Below are 7,271 nucleotides of genomic sequence, written 5' to 3'. Positions count from 1 at the left end.
TAACAATTCTCACCTATCATATTGGTGAAAGTCAAAAGTTTGAAAGCTTACTGGGTTGGTCATGGTGAAAGAAAATACAATATCTTGTATATCATTCGTTGGAATAAAAAATAGTTACAACTATAGTAAAAGATGGTTTGGCAATATCTTGCAAATTTATGTATGACTTCACCATCTGATAGAACAATCTCAGTTCTAGAAATCTATCACAAAACTACACAGGCAGAATTGGAAAATGACTTGTGAATAAGGTAGTATTTTTTAATAGAAAAAGATTACAAACAACTCAAAAACTTGTGAATAGAGGGATATGTAAATAAACTGTGATTCATGTATACATGGAATATTACTATAGAATAATAAAATGGGATGAGGAAGATCTCTATATGCTGACATGCAATAATCTTCAGGATGTATTTTTAGGTGAAAGCAGCAAGATGCACAATAGTATATAGAGTATGGGGGATATAAATAAATATATACATTTATATATTTGCTCATATTTAAAAAACAAAACAAAACCCCCTGGAAGAACAAAACTAAAACTAATTAAAACTAAAAACTCCTTCCTCTAAGAGGAGAGAGGAAACATGCATAGAGGTGAGACTTCTCTTACTAAAACTTGCTGTAGAGTTGTCGGTTTTTTGTTTTGTTTTGTTTTGAGACAGAGTCTCACTCTGTTACCCCGTCTGGAGTGCAGTGGTGTGATATTGGCTCACTGCAACCTCTGCCTCCCTGGTTCAAGCGATTCTCCCACATCAGCCTCCCAAGTAGCTGGGACTACAGGTACGTGCCACCATGACTAGCTAATTTTTATATTTTTAGTAGAGACAGGGTTTCATCATGTGGCCCAGGCTGGTCTCAAACTCCTCACCTCAAGTTATCCACCTGCCTCGGCCTCCCAAAGTGCTGGGATTACAGATGTGAGCCACTGCACCCAGCCTGCTGTAGAGTTTTGAATGTAGAATCTTGTAATTGTTTTACATATTGAAAATAAATAAGTAAAAGGGTATTCCTAAAAGGAGGGAAAAAACTAAAATAATGTATCTAACTGAACATTACTTTGGTAATATAATCATACAGAGAATTATTTCCACTGACTTTAGAAAGCAGAATTTGAGTGAACAGTTTTAATTAAATACTTTGTACATTAAATAAACTAGTAAATAAATTTAGTAATAATTTGGTATAATTTAAATATGTCTAACACATATTGTAAGATAAATAAAAATCATACTGATATTAACATTGTAAGAACCAAGTAAGTTAAACAACTGTTCCAGTTTGCATATGCCTGAGGGGTTTCCCAGTATCTATGACTTTCAGTGTTAAAAACAGACGAGTCCTGGGAAAATTCTAGAATCAAGATTTTTTTTCAGTGTAAGAGAAGAGATACACATATAAAAGCAAAGAAGCTAAATAAAATTATTGATGTTAAATTTGAATTGGAAATATCAGCATGGATTTACAACTCACTTTTCAACAAAAGGCCTAAAACAGGAGCCAGCAAACTTTTTCTTAGGCTTTGCAGACAATAGTCTCTCTTGCAACCATTCAACTCTGCCATTGTAGTGTAAAAGCAGTGCTATGGCCTGTAGTTTGCCAATCCCTAGCTAAAACAATGAAAACTTGGTAGCAATGAGCACACCTAGGGATAAGGCTATGGTCTCTAAATACCATTTCTCCTATAAAAAAAGCAAGAACTTTTTAGAGAAATGGCTGAATTCACACCAGGGACATAAAAGTGTGACAGTGAAGACTGACTGAGTCATGTCAAAGGACCTAAGAACCAATATGGAAAAATTTAAGTATCAAAGGAATAATGATTGTGGTTGATCAAAATACACTGAATTTATATCATCTAGTAAAATATTAACCTTGCCCAAATATAGATGTAGCCCTTTGTCCCTGGCTCCTTGGAGATAACTTTTAAGCTCTTAGAATCCAGCGTGTGGGACATTCAGTAGAACAAATAATGTGGTTTCTTCATAGGTCATAAAAACTGAGTCAGATAGTTGGGTGAGAACTGCTTTAGGCTAAAAAGATGTTTATGCAGCATGAAACCAATGCTAGATGACATCTTGTTTGGATCTTGGCTTGAAAAAAACAAATACAAAAAATGTAGTGCCAGGGGAAATATAAGTATTGATTTGATATTAGATAGTGCCAAACAATTATTGTTGACTTTTTAAAAGTGTAGCAATGGCATTATGCTTATGTGAATATAACTTTTAGAGATATGTAATGAAGTGTTATGTCTGATACTGGGTGATTGTGTGTGTGGTTCATTATATTAATGTCTCTTTTTGCATGTGTTGGAAAGTTTTAATAGTAAAAATATCTTTCCATTCCCATATTATTCTGATCCCATGTCACCTTTGAGAATAGCTCCACAGTACACAAGAATATCTTCAATTTCTTGCATGGGTCCCCTTTCTCTCATCCACAGAAACAAAAACCTAGCACCGTGTTTGTGGAACATGACCCTATACTTCTGGCCATGGTTGATTGGATCAAGGATAGGCCTCTGACCTGAGATGGGTTAATCACAGACCCTTACCCAGGAATTTAGAGAAAATGGGGAAATGAAGGAAACTAGAGAGAAAAAGAGAGAGGAAAGAAAGAAAGAAAGAAAGAAAGAAAGAAAGAAAGAAAGAAAGAAAGAGAAAGAAAGAAAGAAAGAAGAAAGAAGAAAAGAAAAAGAGAAGAAAGAAAAAGAAAGAAAGAGAAAAAGAAAGAAAGGAAGGAAGCAAGGAAGGAAGGAAGGGAGGAAGGAAGAAAGGAAGGAAAGAGGGAAGGAAGGAAGGAAAGAAAGAGGCAGAGGGCAGGGATGGGTAGGAAATGGGAATGGAAATGAATTCTCTAGGAATGACTGTGTAATAGGTACATTTTTACACTGTATACTGGTGGCTATATCCCAGCAAGCTGTCAGGAGAAGACAACTGGTCTGCAAAATGAAGAATGAAGTAGACACATGAAAAAAAGCAGAGTCAAAAGATAGTCTCACTTGGATTTCCCATGGGTTTTCATTCTAAGATTCAGTGATTTCTGAGGTCTGGCTACATGTTTGCCCTTGAGTTTTTTTGTCATTTTAATACAGTTCCCTTTTGTCATAAGCTAGTCAACATTTGTTTTTGTTATTTTCTACTAAAGATGTCAAATAAATCCAGCCTTACAGATAAAATTCTGTTCTCATGACCAAGGAAGCATGAGGCCAAATGTGAATCATAGTGTTGTTCTCAATGAAAAGTCATGTAGAATCTGGACAGTGCAGTGTCAACCCCAGAAAGCCCAAGATCACAAGATCATCACTGACCACAGCAGCATGGCAAATGCTTGTGTTGTGCTTGTTAAAAGATGCCTGATGGAGGGCGACAGTGTAGGACCTCCCACTTCATTCCTACTGTCTTATCTTAGGACATAGCACTTTGTCTATCTCCTTGAAGAGCTAACTCATTGCACCACCATCATTCATTGAACGTACTTTATAGTGGGACCCCAATATTCTTGGAATCCCCATGACTCTAAGGGCAGAACCGCCTATGTGAGAGGCAGTATGGTGTGGGGGGTTCAGCATGAGGCCTTGCCACCTGTTCATTCTTTCACTGCTACAAAGAAACACCTGAGACTGGGTAATTTGTAAAGAAGTTTAATTGGCTCACAGTCCACTGGTTATGCAGGAAGCATGGAAGCATCTGCTTTTGGGGAGGGCTCCGAGAGGTTTTACTCATGGTGGAAGGCAAAGAGGGAGCAGGACTGAGAAGGGGGACGTGCCACACACTTTTAAACAACCAGGTCTCACAATAACTCACTCACTCACTATCACAAGAACAGCACCAAGGGGATGGTGCTAACCCATTCATAAGAACTCTGCCCGCATGATCCAATCACCTCCCACCAGGCCCCCCCACCTCCAGCAATGGGGATTACAATTCAGTATGAGATTTGGTGGGGAAACAGATCCAAACCATATCAACACCAGACTGCCTGGATTTGAATTCCAATTTCACCACTCAGTGATGAATACAAACTGCCTACCTTTTGTGCCTTTGTTTTCCAGAAAATGGAGATGATCATTATAATGACCATATAGGGTTGTTGAGAGGATTACATATATAATGCAGCTGGCATGTAGTTAGGGCTTGGTTTTCTATTATTGTTCATATCTGAGAGATTCCACACAAGATGGCCCTTCTTTTGTCTGGATGGTGATATGTCTGCATGGGAGGCCTGGACCTTTGGTAATCATTCTAGGGCCACAGGAGTGTCAGCCCGAGGCCCAGCCTGTCTGCTGAGAAAGGAAAGGTAGAGAGACAGAAAGAATCTAGGTCCTTGACAGTGGCACTGGGCTGCTTTAACAACTGACCTAGAAGACCATTCCTCTTCTTGACTTCCAATTGGATGGGAGAATAAATTTCCTCACTCTTCAAACTATTTGAATTGGGGCCTTTTTTTTTTTTTTTTTCAGTGAAAAGATCCTAACGAGTACACTGGCATATGCAGTTAAATTTTTTATTAGTTCAAATGTTATCTTCATTGATATTTTGAATATAATTACTCATCTACTAACATTGTATAGAAGAGTAATTATATTGGATGTTTTATAACATCAAACATTGTGTAGATGAGTACATAATGAGTTTTTTTTTTTTTTTTTTTTTTTTGAGACGGAGTCTCACTCTGTCGCCCAGGCTGGAGTGCAGTGGCCGGATCTCAGCTCACTGCAAGCTCCGCCTCCCGGGTTCACGCCATTCTCCTGCCTCAGCCTCCCGAGTAGCTGGGACTACAGGCGCCCGCCACCTCGCCCGGCTAGTTTTTTGTACTTTTTAGTAGAGACGGGGTTTCACCGTGTTAGCCAGGATGGTCTCGATCTCCCGACCTCGTGATCCGCCCATCTCGGCCTCCCAAAGTGCTGGGATTACAGGCTTGAGCCACCGCGCCCGGCCCATAATGAGTTTTATAACTTCAAACATCCAATATGTACTATCTGTATTCACCTCTTAAATAGCTCAGATGTTTACCTGCATGTCACAAGCAAGCTCTTGTTAATTTAACACCAAGCTATTATTTTCCACAACTAATATAGTTATTGAAATAACTAATACAGTTTCAATAACTAATACAGTTATGGAAAATAATAACAACATTGGATGTTTCCAGTGTGGATGTTGACACCCACACTATCCAGTTTATATTGGAAACCACTGAATGTTTCCACAATAATGTTGAACTTCTACTACTTGTTGACCTCCTCTTACATTAAACTAGCAACTTTCTTTTTCTGAGACAAGGTCTTGCTATGTTACCCAGGCTGGAGTGCAGTGGCACAATCTTGGCTCACTGCAACCTCCACCTCCTGGGCTCAAGCGATTCTCCCACTTCAGACTCCCAAGTAGCTGGGATTACAGGCATGTGCCACCACGCCTAGCTAATTTTGTATTTTTAGTAGATACAGGGGTTTCACCATGCAGGCCGGGCTGGTCTTGAACTCCTGACCTCAAGCAATCTGCCTGACTTGGCCTCCCAAAGTGCTGGTATTACAGGCATGAGTCACTGTGCCCAGCCCTGGACTAGCAGCTTTCTGAAAGCCACTCTACCACAGATGTATTATCTCTTTTTTCCTTTCATTTCTCAAACAAAATTTTAAAAGCCATGCTGAAACTGGATTAGTTATATAAAATAATAGCTTGGTGTTAAATTAATAAGAGCATACTTATGACAGGCTGGTAAACTTCTGAGCTATTTAAGAGGTGAATACAGAGAGTATATCCATCTGACAGCTTGAACTATTAATATACTAGAAAAAAGTTTTTATATGCGTCATTTTATTTTAAAAATAAAATACTCAGAAGTAAGCAAAATGATAATAAGATCCCTGAACAGTACAAAATAAAAATCTCAGAACGAGCTGAGATACTCCAATCAAATATAAAAGGTCAAGTTGGTGAGTACTGTGTGAATTTTAGAAGATGTGATTAGGAAGTTTGTTCATTAGGAATATATACATTTTGCACCTTTCTTCCCCATGCAATTTGGTTTAGGTAAACTGTGGGAAAGAGAGTGTCTGGGGTACCGGTTGAGTTGATCTCCCCTGTGTGAGACTCCCATGGGGAGCCATGGGCGGGCTCTGAGGAGAAAAGTCTCCTTATTGCCTTCATGTCTTTATGCCCCGAGAGCATAACAGCTCAGCGGCCTGCCACAGGTTGCTCGGGGAAACAACACTCCCTTGAAGCAGTGAAGTATAATCAAACGTCTTGGCTCCTCCTGAAACCCACTCGCACCCATTTCAGTGCTGATAAGTTAAAGATCTTAAGTAGTTTAGACACACGTTTTTGCTCAAGGAAATTCACAGAAACTGCCACTGCTATACATCTTATTCAATGACTCACGAGTTCTCCTTCACTGATTAATGCTTTTCCTCATCCCTTCCTCCCCCTCCCATCTGCACTAAGAACCAAGAGCTTGTAAACCAATAAATTGGGCAGAGCCTGAGAGCTCTGGGCAGTGAGCAAGTCTCAGCCGCTCCCATCTCCTGGACCCACCTTTTAAATGCTTTTTCTGTCTCTAACTCCTTTGTCTCCACCGGACTCGGGGTACCCGCTGGGTGGTGTGGGGCTGGTTTCCCCCAACAGTAAACAAGATGAGTCTTCTTGGAAGAAGAAACTGAGTTTAACCCTGAATACTTGACCTACAAGGCTTGGTTGCTGGGCTAATTCATAGTGAAAAGGATCACACTATTCAACGTACAGACACAGGTGAGTGGGGACAAGAAAATTAATGAAATCTACTTCATTCTCCACAGGAGGAACCTGGGTTTACTTCTTAAGGGGACCTGATTTGTTAGGTGTGTAAGTTCCCTATTGCTGTTGTAACAAGTTACCACAAACTTAGCAGCTGAAAACAACACAAATTTATTATCTCATAGTGCCCTTAGGTTAGAAGTCTGGCAACCTTGGCTAGGTTTCTGCTTAGAATCTCACAAGGCCAAAATCAAGATGTTAGCAGGCCTGTGTTTTCTTTAGAGGTCCTAGGGGAGAATCCATATCCTTGTTCATTCAGGTTATTGGTGGAATTCCTTTTAAGGTCACTGTGGCACCAATGACTCATTTGCATCTTGTCTGTCAGTTGAGAGGCATTACCAGTTTTTAGAGGCTTCCCACATGCCTTGGTGCATGGCCTTCATCCTCCATCTTCAGAACCAGCAATGGTGGGTGACATCTCTCACAGGCTCCCAATCTCTTCTCTGTCTCTCGATTCCACTGCATATCTCT

The sequence above is a fragment of the Macaca nemestrina genome, chromosome 1 (assembly GCF_043159975.1).
Source record: "Macaca nemestrina isolate mMacNem1 chromosome 1, mMacNem.hap1, whole genome shotgun sequence".
Taxonomy (NCBI): domain Eukaryota; kingdom Metazoa; phylum Chordata; class Mammalia; order Primates; family Cercopithecidae; genus Macaca; species Macaca nemestrina.
The sequence above is the reverse complement of the archived record's forward strand: the minus strand, read 5'-3'. Positions refer to the sequence as shown.